Genomic DNA, 16260 nt, shown 5'->3' with positions numbered 1-16260 from the left:
ATGACTCAAAATGTAGGTCATCTTTTTGTATCCACTTTGACAATTTTCATCCCTGGTTAGAGAAGAGTTCATTCAGGTCTGTTGTCTATTTTTAGTTTTGCCACTTTTTTACTGGTAAGTGGGAAAATGTCATCATTGAATTATTATTGAAAATGTTATGATAGTGAAAATATTATTCCTTTGTTGAATTTGCTCCTGTATGTCTTATTATTTTTGATACTTCTAAAACCAGAATCACTTACGTTGATTTCCACATCCTTACACTTTCACTTGTCAAGCATCCTCATAGCTACTTCAATTTTCTGAGTATATTAAATCTTTACTTTTTATTATTTATTTATTTTCCAAATAATGCACAGGCTTGGATTTATGGCGTGCTCATCCCCTTCGGGCTTTCACGGTGTTTAATGCCAGAGCCAACTGTGCCTCTGAAGCATTGCCTGGTTTTTGTACCCACAGGCTGCTGGCAGTGAAGTGGGTTGCACAGTGGGAGGAAAACAGAAAGAAAACAATAAAATAGAATGAACATAAAAATACCCTCACAATAGTTTCAAGTGCAGGGTCATAGCATTAAAAAATTGGTTGTAAAAAAAAATAAGATAAATCAATGACAAAAAGAAATTAGGAAATCATGCTAAGCAAATTAGTGGACAAAGCAGAAAGATTTTATTGAACATCTTCTGTATGTTAAACACGGTATTTTTTAAAAAAAACTGACTGTAAGAGTTTACCATCTGTTTATACAGAAGACACCTACATGTATTCAAATTAGAAGAATTTATATAATCGCAGTAAATTATTTTATAGCACAAATATCACTTTATAAGTGCAGAGAAGAGACCAATTAATGTGTTATGAAATATCACTAAGACTTTGGAAGAAAACAGAGCTTGAAGCAGCAGTGGAAACAGCAGGGATGCTAGTCTGATTGAATAAAATGGATGAGGCCTGGATGCAAGAAGTGTCTCGTAGATCTCTGCAAACTGGAAGCTTCACCATTTGATAGGAACAAAAATAGTAAATAATCAAACCACGATCTAGTACTGTACAGCTGAAGCAGTGTGTCTCAGCAAGAGGGTGAAAATGTGCTGGGTACACGTAGCTAATTCTCTGTGTTCTGGAGAAATGAGAAGAGTGGGAAGGCTCAGGGAGCTTCATTAGCACATCAGGCCAAAAAGCAAGAGAAGGGTCGCAGTGCAAATGGAGAGTGGTGTATACAATGTGAAGATTTCAACCTTAACAAGGAGGACTTTGATGGAAACACACTGAGCTAACTTACGAGTTGACTATTTGTTCAGAACTTAGGAAGCAGTGACATATTTCTTAAAATACTGCAGAGTTAAGACAGCAATGGCATGAAAGCCTTTTCAACATAAGTACGAGAAAACTTCTGCAATCAGTTCTTGGAAGTGTCTCCATGGTGATCATCATCTCTAGGACCTTGTTTCTATCATGGAGGGTTCTGAAAGAATGAAACCTGAGATAAGCAGCAGTGATGTCTTTTGTTTTGACTAAAGAATTTATAAAAGTTTCTTCCTTACTTTGCAGTGGTAAAATTATTATTATTTTTTAAAGTAAAAAAAAAAGGTGTATTCTCAAGAGAAACAGGCCATTTCTTTTTCAAGTAAAAGAATTGGTGTTTCTGAAGGGAGAGTTTCTGAGCTCAATTTCTCTGTCATTTGATTAAAATCTTGTTAGAAGTTTTCTAGAATAAGCATTTTACTTGTTTACATGAAATAATATGAGCCGTGATCCTAAAGGAGTTATGCACAGTCTTTTTGTTCTTATTGGTTTCTTTCATAGATTTGTGATTGAAGTTTGAAATACATTTATAATCATTTTCTTATAAGAGTCTTAATTTCTGGGTGGTTATCCCTCACTCTAGGTTGAATTCAAAGTTGTTTTTCCTCAACAGTCAGAATACATATACCAATAGCACATTCTTGTGGATCACACTCCATCCTCTATTTTCCAGCATTCTTACCCAGATTCTAAATAGTAGCAACAAAACTTGGTGGGTCATTTATGATTTCTGGTCAGTAACATTCCAAATATCTATTTTTTTTTGGATCCCTGGTGGTAATTATTAAAGTGAATACTGTCATTAGCATTATTCATTTCTTCCCAAGATTTGGTGGCTACAATTATTTTCAATTCTAATAAGTTTTAATGGACTCTCTGATTTATTCACCACCATGGCTTCACATCTGTCCCACCTTTTTTCAAATGTGTACCCAGTGAAATGGCTGCACTAAAATGTATAAGTGAGGTTCATTGCCATATTAGTCTCTGAAGTATAATGATCAATGTGTTTGTGTCTTTGGTCAAGGCAAGGCAAGACAGCAGGACAGTACTATTTCCCAGGTTAGCAGCAATGACCTTAGCTTTTCTCTTCCAGGTTAAAGGCACAAAGTGACTGTCACTGCTAGGATCAACTCCTAGTTCAGATTTGTGAGGGCCAGAGAACTCTAGTACCACCTGTTGGAGAAAATGATAGATGCCAGGATGACACTGAAGTTACATGACCATAAATTCAGTCTTGGAGGTTCACATCTATCCACGCACATTCTCTATTTGTTTTGTTTAGAGATCATTTAAATAATATTTTTACTTTAAATTTTAAAGTAAAATTTAAAAAAATTAAATTAAATTAAAAAATTGAGTTTTTATTTTACCATGTATCAGTCATTGTAGGACTGCCATTTAGATTGCAGATTATCTTAGTTCTGATTCTAAAGGTACTTATTGTGGCCTGGGGTGTGGCTCAGTGGTAGAGTGCTTGCGTAGCATGCATGAGGCACTGGGTTCGATCCTTAGCACCACATAAAAACAAAAAATAAAGATATTGGGTTCACCTAAAACTAAAAAATAAATTTTAAAAAATAAAGTTACTTATTGTTATTCACAAAGCTCAAGTTTTCAGTTTCATGAAAAAGAATATTATTTTTTTCCAAACATAGAAGTATTAAAACAGAACAGGATTATATAAAGTACAATGTTGGAAAGTATAGAAGAATAGCACGTTTTTCAAATGATTTCTGGTGTGGTTGTCAGAATTTGAAATACTCGTGATCAACTATGGGCAAGAATTACAAAATGAGAAAATTTGATGATTTCATTGTAGTTACAAGCTTTAAGTATATTATTTTGTAGGAAAATTTTAAAATATTAGATTAACATTGGGAAAAAGAGAATCTAGTTCAATTCCTACCTTCATGAATCAGCAGAACACAGCAAATTTAAAAATCTCTTCTTGCCATTAAACCAACAGTTGAAAACACCCACCTATATATGCTATGTTTGCATTTATCTTTTTCAATTACATAAAAATCAGAAGCATTTAAAAAATCTTTTTGGACAATAGCTTATTGAATATTAATACATAATGTATTAATACTAATAATAACCAGTATATTAATCCTAATAATAAATCGTAAGCTCTATGATGATAGAGTATTTGTATATTTAGCTATTTTATTTTTGATGTCTTATATTCAATAACTAAGCACTAAGTAAATAGATGAATTAATTTGCCCAACAAATACATTTATAAAGGCTAAATATTTCCCTAATGGATCTCAATTTCAGTGGAAGTCACCAGTCCTAATGATACTCACTTCCTAGTAATCGAAGCAGTAAAAGGATGATAGAGATTGAAGATGTTGGTGTACTAGAAAATATATCCTTGGAAATTTGGTCAGTGTGATTTTAGAAAGTGGACTTAATAATGAGTGATAGAGTATAAGCTATGTGAGGAAAATGCAGTTTTGGCCTGGTCTCTGTTTTATCTTTCTCATGTCTCTGATCAAAAGACCCAACAAGAACAACAGAGGAGGAAAAGTTTACTTGGGACTCATGGTTACAGAGGTCTCAGTCCATAGATAGCTGACTCCATTGCTCTGGGCACAACAACATGGTGGGAGTGTGTGGCAGAGGAAGGCAACTCAGAACATGGCACTAGGAAGCAGAGAAAGGTCTCTGCTCATGAAGGATAAAATATATGCCCCACCCCCAGAGACCTACCTTGTCCAGCTATACCCTACCTGTCTACACTTACCATGTCATTAATCCATTTAAGTGAATCAATGTATAGATTAGTTTAAGGTTCTCATAACCCAATTATTTCACTTGTAAATTTCTTGCATTGTCTCACACAATGAGCTTTTGGAAGACACTGCATATCTAAACCATTACAGTCTCTTGTTTCTAGCAATGAACTCTACTAAGGAGAAAGTGTTATTTATTTAATAAATATTAAATCTGTTGAATTGCATCACATATATGTGAAGAAAGATGGTTTTAGGTTGAAATGGGAAAACAGAGAGATATTTCTTCCCTGTTGTTTTTATAACGAATTTCCACAAACTTCTCAGCTTAAGCTAATAGCAACACACTCTTGCAATTCTGTGATTAGAGAGAGGTTAGATCCAGGTCTCACTGGAAGAACCTCCAGGTATTCATAGGACTGGGTTCATTCTGAAAGCTTCAAGGGAGATATACCTTCTAGCCTCTTTCAGATTTTGAAGGCTGCTAGTGTTCCCTGGCTCATGGCACCACATTGGCCGCAATCTTTGTAGTCACCATCTTGCCAATTTTTGCTGAAAGACCCTCCTGATTCACTTTCCTTTGTAATCTAATTCGGTTCCAGGATGATCCTGTCTTAAAACCTTTAAGGTAACCTCCCCTTTCTCTACAGAGTTAGGTGATAAATTCACAACTTCTTAAGATTAGAATTTGCACATACTTCAAGGGCCATTATTTTCCCTATCAAAGAAGAGACATGATCCACCATGAAGCTAAGAGATTTAGCTCTAATATTAAATCTCTCTCAGCCAGTGACCATAACTATGCCTATGAATGCATATGGTACAACTATGGGATTGAATTCATTTGGCTTATACAACCAAATTAAAAGTAGGGATGATGTTGAATTTTATAAATAAAGTTAACACAACAAATAAGTGAGTTAACTGTCATTGTCATTGTTCAAATAGACTTTTTAGGATAATCAAAGGGGACTTATTTTAGGTTAAAAGGATGGACTAGAAGATCAATATAAAACTTTACATCCATTTATTTCTTTGTTTTATTGTTAACTTATAAGATTTACAAGTAACAAGCAGTTTGGTGAAAAAAAGACATTACTTTGTGGAACTGATCTCATTGGTTACTATAAAGTGATTTTTTTATGACATGGTTAGTTGTTAAAATACATCATTTGGAATATTGGGTATGGCAGTTTTGCTTTCTAAGATACATGTTAATACTAAAAGAACTTAGCCAAGTGACTTGGCCACCTGTAACCACAGAAAGTATGACTTCACCCTCTGATTTTCAAAATTCTAATTTTAAATTTAATATGATTTTATTAAATACTATCTGTGTACTACATTATCTGCAAAGCTTAGTATAAGTTTTGTGGGGGATCTAGAAATGAGAATGTAGCAATTATTATCCCAAGAGAATAAATTTATAAACTGTATGCTTATCCATAAAAAAGACAATCAGCCTACTCTTTTTCCTCTGATTAATCAGTTGAAATACACAAAATGCAGCAGCTAAAGGATTGCTTTAGCAGTGCCTAGTTTGTTGGGAGGATATATCTGTATCTAAATTGGTTTCAAAAGTAGCATTTTTTTTCACATTAACAAATTCACAGATTTAACATCCTTATCTATCTTCCAATTAAAATAACACTGTAATTACCTCAAATTCCAGAAAGATGTTTTGTGAAACCAGCCAGTGAGGAAATATAATCATAAAATGAGAGTTAATGTTATTTGAGAAGTTGATTCTAATAGTAAAGCTTTATATCTGTTATGAAGTATCGTATCATTAGTAGGCTCACAATTACATGGATACACTCATTGTGAAACATTTCTTTCTGAAGTGAGTCTTATAAAAATGAATTTTATAAAAATTGTATAATCATCTTTTAATACTTAAATATATTCCCCTTTAAGTATTTATTTATTTTTATTTCCTGGATTTAAATAAAGGGGTATAACCCAAGTTTAACTTCAATTATGGAGCTGCTATATATATTTCTATTTAATTATTTTCTACAATGGGAAATATAACCTTGCTTCCAAAGGAAATAAATAAAGACTGATATTTGAGATAAAATACCCATTTAAAACATGAAAGCAGATCATTGATTCTTATGCATGCTGCTGTTGTCTCTCTGGAGCCTGAAGACTTAAATGACACTGATTATACCTGTTACACTAATGCATTATTCATGAAATTGGTGATAGAGCATCTTGAAACAGCCTGTCATTCCCCATTACATTCCATCAAAGAACCATATGCTGCTCATGCAGTGTTGATACTGAGGCATACATAACACACTCAGAAGGCATATGGAGGCATTAGAGGCTTTCGGGTAAGGCTTTGAAAATACTTTTTCAGTGTTTTGAATGGCTTACATGAATGTGCAATGGCTTGACTGGCCAGTTCAAAAGAGAAGGCAATAGGTAGCCATCCCCTCAGCAACATTACCTGGCCTGTGACTAGCTCTCAGGCAGACTTCAGACACTGAAGCCTTATTGACTTTCCCCCTCACCAGTCACATGAGTTAACAATGTGGTTGTGAACTTGAGCTGAGTTCTGTCAGTGTCTCTAATTAATCCATTTCCTGTTACAAATAACACAATACCACAGAGTGGGTACATTTCAAAGAAAAGAGATTTATTTTGGCTCATTGTTTTGAAATTTCAAGATCAAAGGGTCACATTGGGTGATGATCTTCTTCCTGACAGGACCCCAAGATGTCACAGGGGACAGATGTGCTCATGGGTATGTACTCTGCTCTCTTATATAAGCACAGGTTTTCAACATGGCGGGCAGCCTCCCCTTGATTACCTTATCTAATCTATCTAATCCCAAAGCCTCCTAAAAATGCTGCCTTAAAATGCTTTTTTTGGATTAAGTTTCCACTTTCTCAATACCTCACACTGGGAATTAAACTCCAAAAGGAATTTCAGAAAGGATAAACCACTTTCTAATCATAGTAGCCTCTGTCAGAATAATGATATTTAATAAATCCTGACTGTATTTGCCAGATTTCTGGCATGAAGTCAGGTAAGAACAGAGACAGAAAGGCATCTTTGAAGAACAGGAAGTCACATTACAATTTGCACTAAAAGAGGTTCTTCATATTTCTTATATTTTGAAGCAATCACCATTTTACTAAGTATATTATTTTACACAATTTATTATGTTGTCCTATAAACCAAATGATATATAAGGGATCTTTGTGGCCAAAAGATTTTGAGGATTTTTTTTTTAAACTCTGTGACCATTGGCAGTATCCAAAGCTTTCTTCTGGTTTGTCTGAGCCATGTGCCATTGGATGATAGCATTTAGTTCTGTGTTCATTTTACCTTGAAAATGTGATGCTACATTTTTTATCAGTGGGAAACACAGTCAGAGTGGGTTTTGATTATTAAAATAGAAAACTTCTCTCTCTTCACCCTCCTTTTCATGATCAGTTAATAATAGTGGCAAAGAATTCATGTGCAGCTAGCTCTCTACCTAAGCACATTAAAGATTTGCTCGTTTAAGATTAGGAAATAGCCAATTCCTTTGGACATGAATGTCCCTTAAAACTTAATAGAGTTATCTCTACTTTTCATTTTGGGATTATCCTTTTTATGCCTTCTTAGAAAGAATTGAATATAAACTCACCATATGGGAAACATAAAATCTAAAAATAAACTGAATTAATTCTTTTAGAGTGACAATATGGGAAGACAAAGTATCAGCTCATAATCCAGCACTAAAATTTAGATTGTCAAAGAGTTAATATGTTAAAATTAGAGAATTATTTCTTGATGCTTGTAAAAATACTTGGATTTTGAGTTTAAGACCACATACCTTCTGCTAGGAAATAATTTCTAAAATACTCTGAAATGAAGATGTAACATTAATCAAATTACAAGTGATATTTATAACAGTTTTTCATTGAAAGCTAGCATTACAAACTGCTGATGTTTGTCAGAAGTTTAAGACATTTATGGCTGAAATTTATGTGAATATTGAATGTTTATTCCTCTTAAATAATGCAATTGATCCCCCAAAATCTTCAATAACAAATGAATGCATGTGTGTGTGAGTATATCAATATGGATAGATCACATATATTTTTAATTATTTGGTGATGGATAAAATTATATAATGTATATTATATAGCATTATGATATCTACATAACCAAAGCATGTATTATATGTGTGATGTATACACGCATTACATGTAAAACATATATAATAACTGAAGCAATTTGTTCATGAGATCTCTAACTCCTTGTGTTAATGCAGAAGGTAAAATCAGGTTATGAAAACTTTCATCAGTGGACTAATACATTTGATGGATTAATAATTAAAAACATTAGTGGCCTGAGTAATAACTGTAGGCAGGTAGGTATAGTAAGAGGAAGTTGGTCATTGGGGTATGCCTTGGTGGTTTGTTTTTTGTCCTTGGTGTCTCAGTCTCTGTGTTTTCTTGGTTCCCTGAGTTGAGCAACTTTCCTCTCTCCTACACTTTTGCCAGAATTTTCTGCCTCAGCGTGGGTCCAGAGTGATGGAGTCCAATGACCATGGACTGAATCTCTGAATTCCTGTGCCCCAAATGAATATTTCCTCCTCTGAGTTGTTCTTGTCAGATATTTTGGTTAAATTGAGGCAAAGCTGACTTTCAAAATAATGTAATACTTATATACACAGCATAGACAATTTTTTTTTCTGAAAATAAAGTCGTAAGAGATCTCAAAAATAAACATGCAACTTTCCCAAAAATAAACATATACATGTTGCTGTACGTGTCTGTCTTGTGAATTTGTTCATAAGGAGATTTATAGTACAGCATTTTGTTATTTTTGTATACTTAGTCTTTTATTTTGTGCTTTAGTCCTTCAGAAAAATTATTGACAAGTCCAACTTACTACCTGAAATTCAATTAAAATTAGCCTGTGCTACGTTTTATGATTGAAATATTTTGTTTTTATAATTAAATATGCATATGTTCTGGACATTATTTTTTAAGTAGTTGTATGTCATTAAATACACTGTGTGTTCTATGTAAAATAGAAAGCGTCTGATATCAGTGGGAAAAGATAGAGATCTACCTAGGATTTGTGTCTTGGTAGCTCTTTTATAGTTGTGATGACCTTTGTGCATTTTGATACCCATGGCTAGCTTTCATGTATATATTAATATATATGTTCATATACTATCAGAATTTCTGTGCTTTTTTGAGCCTTGGATGGACACTCACTGCCTTATCCTGAAATCACACATCGGAGTTCTGACATCATAGACATCATAGCCTTAGGATGCCTTTTCACAACATCTATTCTCATGATCAATGTTGCATATTTTCATCTTCCTTTCTCCTCAATTGTTGAAGTTTCCATATGGTTTTCCTTCTGTGTTTGGTTAGCATGGTAAAATCCATTGAAAGAGAGTTATTTTGTATTTCTTTTTTTCAATTGACAAAAATTGTACATATGCATGAGGGTAAATAAATTTTAAATATGAAATTAACCTTGTTATCTTGGGGTAAGACTTACTTGGTCATGATTTTGATAAACACACAAACACACACACACACAGAGTTCACATTTATTATGTTTGTTTTAATAAAAATTTCTTAAGAATTTTCTTATATACATTTATGGAAGATATTAGTATATATTTTTCTTTTTTTATAACATCAGCTATTGATTATGAGGATTAAGTTATCATCTTAAATAAGTTTAGAGTATATATCTATTCTTATATTTTCTGGGTGAGGGGGGATGCTGAGTTTTGGTGCATATTTCCCTTAAATATTGGATAAAACTCACCAGAAACCTATCTGGATTTGGAATTTGTGTTTGCATTTAATTTTTTTAGATATAATATGAGTTATTTAAATTTATTTCAAACTGTCTGGTTTATAAAAATAAATATTGAAAAATACATACAGTGTAAAGTCTTCTGTATTACAGTTTTGACGCATACAATTCAGGAGGATGTAGTGTGTTCACAGTGCTCTGCAATAGTCACTTCCCAGGTCCACAGTATTTCCAGCCTCCTAAAAGGAAACCCACACCCATCATCTGCTCTCTATCAGATACTCTACCAGCCCCCGACAGCCTTGCACACTCGCTTGCTGTAGCCACTGGCTCCTGTCCGGACTCTGACAACATTGATTCTCATCTTTTGATGTTTATTTGAAGGATCAAACCCTCAAAGAAATTTTCCCATAACTATGTCCTGACTTTATTTCTCATCTTTCTGGAGTCATTAAAATTTATAAGAAATTTTAATTTGAATTGTTTTGTTAATCTTTAAACTAAATACATAAGTCACCATTAATTATTGCAAATGAACCAATGAAACTGAATTTCTGTGATGTTGGGACTTGTCTGCAAGGGTAAAAGGAAAAAAAAAGGGGTAATGTTTATCACTGTTATTGCCGACTCCTGTGTGTTACAGAATACACTAAGAGATTGTCATTGTTCTCAGTGGCCAAGTACCCATGAGTTCAATCCCCAGTAGCAAAAAAAAAAAGGGGGGGGGAGAAAATTGTCATTGTTTTTGTATTTATTCAAAACTTAGATTTCAAATGGAATTCAAACTCAGAATTTCCATCTTATTGTAGCAAGCCTAGTCCTTAATAATAAATCACATTTATATAATCCCTCAATTTTTACTGTATTTTATATAATCTTCATTTTTATAAATAAGAAATGAATGCACACATTCTTAGGTAATTAGGTATAGATTACAAGGGTATGATGAGCACTGGGTGAGGCCAAAGCTTAAAAGTACACTTTCTGATGTTCCAACAAGTTCAATTTTACTCTATTTTCGTGACTTATGGTGTGTTTGTGAGAAACTTGCACATGCACACACACCAATAACAATAGAACTGTGCAAAGAACCTTCTTGTGCATTTAGGTAATCAACAGACTGATGAAGATGTGAGAGTTTTGAGAAGACTTATAAGCAGTCTATGTTATGTTGTGCATGCTCCCTTCGTTCCATATATCATGATTCAGAAGAGCCCAAATGGCTTAATGTGTTCCAAAGCAATGACTTTATATTTTTGAAACCATTCCACTAACACTGTTGACAAGTTAACTAAAATTTCTACCCTTTATGACAATGAGACAATCTGCTCAAGTGTTGTGTGTGCAAGTACAGTAATAATTAATTATTCTTGAGCTTTTCAAAGAAAGCAGCATATGTCACCAAATATTGAATTATTTCTAAGAAAAAAGATTATATTGAATTATACATGTATACATGCCTGGTAGTCTTTATAGTGTATTCGTTTTTAAGCCAAATAAAAACAACTTTTGATTTCCAGTTTGATACTGAAGCAGTAATGCCTCAGCCAGTAAAAGTGTCATCTTTGTGGTGGGTAATGTAGTGATGTACATGAAATGTAATAGAGAAAAGATGTTTCTTGGGATTTTCATTATAAATATTGTATAACTGTTGACCTCTACCCAGCCCCTTGGAGATTTAGGTGTCTGTTTGAATATCCTAGACAGATTTTGTCATATCACTATATTCTCACATATGCCTTTTGAAATTGTGCTCTTAAAAATGACACCATTTATGAGAGTCATAAAGAATATGATTTCTCCAGAGTTTTAGGTGATTCTCATGAAATATAGGAAAGCATGCTATATTAAATATACCAGCACTGGAACTTTCCTCCAGGCAGTGAGATAAGAGAATTAAGAAGTATTTAAGCATCAAATCAACTAGCCCTCTTAGTACTTCCTAAACGTACAATAAAAGAATAAATATATGGAGAATTTATCATCTGGTTTTTATTCAAGTGATTTTTTTCTAAATCGTTTTAAAATATTTCCCTAAAACTTCATTATTTAGTGAAATTTAAAAATGGGTTATATTTTGAAACTAGTCTTCTTTCTCCCCTCATTCTATTTTCTTTTCTTTTGCTCTTATGTTAAGCTTATTAATGCCTTAATAAATAGAACAAAGAAAAATATTTTAGAATCTTTTAAACTTAAATATTATGATTTGGATTCATTCAGATGGACAAAGTTTTCTTCTCGAATGATGTCAGCCCTAAAGGAGTTAGCTGTAGAGCCAACGGGGCAGTAACCAGTTATATTCGTGAGGTATTTGTGATATATTTTCTAACATCTAGTATTTATTTTCTTTCCTAATTTCTTATTCTAATTCCTGGGCATTCCAGTGAATCTTGTGAGGCATCCAATCTCCTCATAATAAATTTGTTTTTAATTTAATCATTGTATTAGAACTAAGAAACCTGACTGGTCAGAATATTTTATTACATGTGAAGTTTCAGTGAACTGAGTACAATTCAGAAATGGGCTGTTGGTCCAATTGGGGCTGAAGTCATTTACAAACCAGCTGAAGGTCAAATGCTGGAAGATTATGCTTGTGGTATATAATAGCAAGATAGCTAACTACATTATCACTGGGAGTTACCCTAATGAATTTTTCTTTGAAGAACAAGCTTTGGAGATTCATCAAGAATTATATGGCTGAGGGATAAGGTGATTGGATATCCATAAACATAAAGGATAATATATTTAAATTCCTAGAATTCTTAGTTAAAGAACAGGAGAAACCATAGGGGATTCCTACAACTGTTCTAAAGGAATCTATCTGTAAATATTCACAGAGCTAAAATATTACTACAGGTGCTAATTTATGCCTCAAGGATGCTAACATACAATTTTCAGCTGCATCAAGTTTCATGAAATAAAGTATTTATCAGGTGGAGATTATGAAAATTTTAAAATAGATACTTTTGGAGTATCTATTTTGGTGAATATTCCAGCTCCAAAGTCACAGTGAGATCTTTTTTTTTTTTAAGAGAGAGAGAGAGAAAATATATGAATCTTTTTTGTAGATGGATACAACACAATGCCTTTATGTGATGCTGAGCCCATGCTAGGCGAGCTCTCTACCACTGAGCCACAATCCCAGCCCACAGTGAGATCTTCTTGACAATCAAAGAAGTCCCTACTTCATTGAGTGATAACTATTCTTGCCTTGTTTGAATATTACCACTCAAATGGGTTCCTTGAAACAGAAAATTGGTTACCAAACTGAAATCTCCCCCATTGCCCATTCTTAGAAGAAACACAGATCAAATTTGGATAACAAATTTGAGGCAATTACAAATTCAAACCTTGAAGGAGTACTCCATTCAGAGAAATTCAGGGACTTTCTGAGTCAAATTCCCAGGAATCTAAGAAGTATGTGTGACTGAATAGAAGAGAGAAGTAGAAAATTCAGGTTGGGTTTCAATTAAAATGAATTAAATCTAGATTTCTAATTTGGAAATTTGGATTTTTCAGAAGCTCTACATGCAAGAACCTCTGTTACCATCAAGATTTCTTGGAGTCTCTTCTGAAATCGATTAGTAAGGGGAGAGTCAGCCTCTTTAAAGGACTTTGGTTGAATGTTTCAATTATTTTTTGCATGTTTTGGCTGATTAAGTGATGGTATTGCATTTTCGTGGACTTTTCCATTTCAGTGGTGATAAGAGGTACTTTTCATCAGAGGCCACATGACATATTTTTGTTCTTTCCAATGGACCAGTCAGTGGCAATAACAACAACAAAAAAAACCAAAAAACAAAACAGCAACAAAACAAAACAACAACAAAACAATGTTAACGATGTGGATTCCAAAGAGAAATTCAAATGCTAACACAGGAATGAAAAAATAATGGGGAGAATCTGGACTATCCACTGGCACCCCTGAGCTCAATGTAAAAAGCCAATAAAAAAGCTTGAGACCATACTGAAGCACCAGTTGTAAAGTCTGACTACTGTCCAAACATAGACACCAGTTTAGATGCTAAATAAAGACAGAAGGCCATAGAAGTAAAGGAGATTGGTAGAAGAAAGACATGAAGGTCAGCAAAAGCTTATTACCCATTTCAGAGACAAAAATTACAATTTCTCTATTATTTTTCTTGGTGATGTGACAGTTACTATATATGATTATATTTTCCCCTTTCTTTCTTTGAACATGTAACTATTTTAGGGGAATAAAAATTATTTTTTTCACACATTTATTTGCTAAAAATAGCTGGGCCCCTATAACATATGATTGAGAGAAAAACAAATACAAGTATGTGATAAAATTTGTATGTGACAAAGGAATCCTTTGAAACGAAAACACACACACACACACAAAGGTAAATCTGTATTTTTTCCATGTTAGTTTTGATAGAGAAGTGGATAGTTGTGAAGAAGTTTGAGTGGATAAAGAAGTACCATGTCATGGCAGTAAGCTGAAGATGACTTAGGAAGGCCAGTAGGTTCGTTTCTTCCAGGTACAGCAAGGGCACACTGACATAGAAGATCTGCTGCCCTGCCTAAAGAGAGAAGGATGAGAAGGCCAGAGAGGGAACTTTCCAGGTTTAACGCCCTGCCTCAGGGAGAACTTTGAAGGGAAGGTGAAAGGAGTCTTCTTGTGCTCAGATGCCAGAGTATGGATGCCATTAGAGTAGATGGATTTGGCGGTAGTGAGTAACCAACATTTAATGCATGGGTTGCTGAGATTTATCGTAAGAGAAAATGAATGAATGGGTACCACTCAGAGACTTGGCTGGGAGTTCTAATTACTAAGTGATAAAACATTGAGCTGTCTCAGAGGAAAAAAAAAATATTGTCAATGGTCTAAGGAAATTGTGCATTATATTAGTTTAGCTATTTATGTTAAGAGCCACACCTATGGAAAGAAAGATGTGTGATAATGTTTGTAGCTAATGTGGATTGATTAAATAGTTATAATTTTTGGCTGCTTAGTTTCTGAATCCCCTGTTTAGAGACTATGGCCTATGGAGAGTCCTGGAAAACACTGCCATTTTTATCAAATTATAAAAGCAAGATACATTTGGTTTTTGTATTTAGCAATTAGGTAGCTGAAGATACCTATACTTAATAGGGTTTACCATATTCCAGCTACTATTCTAGACACACATATAGCATAACCATGGGAATTTATTAGAAGTCAATGTGAATAAAAATATAGAACAAAATATATGAACTTCCAACACTAAACATGAAGAAAAATACATAAATATCAAATTAATCTTTAAGCAGGAAAAATGGCTATTTGATATAAGTAACATGTAGAGGATGAAGGTGTGGAACAGTTAGCATAGGTACAGTTTTTGGTTAATAGTCCAAAGAAAAACTTTCAAAATCAGAAAATGAAGTCTGATATCCTATGTGTCCATAGAGAAGTAGTGAAGATTTTCAAGGAAACAGGAACATTTCCTCTGGCTGCCAAGTATGTAGCTCTTTGAAGTGAAGATATTAAGCAGATGAAGGATGGATTGTGAGGCTACATACAATGTTTGGCAAGGAAGTAGGTCATAAGAACCAAAGTGCACAGTGAAGGGCATAAAATGTACTCTACAGGAAGGAAAGTCCCTGTGGAGAGGAAATTAAGGGGATTCACAGGAGTAAGAGGAAGTGCAGAAGCTGAGATCAGTTAAAGCAATAATCTAACATTTCTGAAATAACTCAAAGTCTGTGGATGATAGCGATTTAGATGGAAATTCTAAAGGTAGACCATTGCATGTTCTTCCCTCCACATCCATGGATTCTAAACTCATGGATTCAACCAACTGCTGATCAAAAATACTCAGAAAAACCATGCACCTCTACTGAACATGTACAGATTTTTTTGTCATTATGCCCTAAACAATATAATAGAACCACTGTAACACAATATTCACATGTTGTGAATAATCTAGAGAAATTTTAGTATAGGAGGAAGTACATAGAATATATGCAAATTCTATACCATATTAAATAAGTCTTGAGCATCCACAGATTTTGGTATCTGCAGAGGGTTCCACAACCAAACCCCCATCCCCCATCCTCCAATGATCCTGAGAAACAATGGTGAAGTAAATAATTTAGTTAGTCTTCCTCCTGGAACTCTTGGAAGTCAAACTCTAGATGACCAGAGGAAAAAACAAGAAAAAGACTGGATTTTATTCCCGGGTCCTGGGAAATAGCCTCTAAATCCTTCAGATTTGCTGACTGATAATATCTTTGTGATTCCTATTGGGCACTGAGAGTTCATACTAATTAGGTGACTCATAATGGACCCTGAGACACTTTATGCTAAGGAGATATTTCAGTATGGTGGCTGGACAAATGAAAATATGTCTTTGTGAAGACTTGCATACTCCTGTAGGAAATGTTTGTGGTTTGAATAGAAGATGTGTGGATCTAT

The 16260-nt window shown here is 33.9% G+C and overlaps 1 non-coding gene across 1 annotated transcript; it reads left to right on the top strand.

Annotated features, from left to right (window-relative positions):
- Positions 1–353: 353 nt before the first annotated feature.
- LOC144370224 (small nucleolar RNA SNORA42/SNORA80 family) lies at positions 354–489 on the top strand. Its single transcript, XR_013430123.1, has one exon. It is a non-coding gene; the product is annotated as a small nucleolar RNA SNORA42/SNORA80 family (small nucleolar RNA).
- The last annotated feature ends 15771 nt before the right edge of the window (positions 490–16260 follow it).

Source organism: Ictidomys tridecemlineatus, chromosome 13 (assembly GCF_052094955.1).
Source record: "Ictidomys tridecemlineatus isolate mIctTri1 chromosome 13, mIctTri1.hap1, whole genome shotgun sequence".
NCBI lineage: Eukaryota > Metazoa > Chordata > Mammalia > Rodentia > Sciuridae > Ictidomys > Ictidomys tridecemlineatus.
This window is presented reverse-complemented; position numbering and strand designations above follow the sequence as displayed.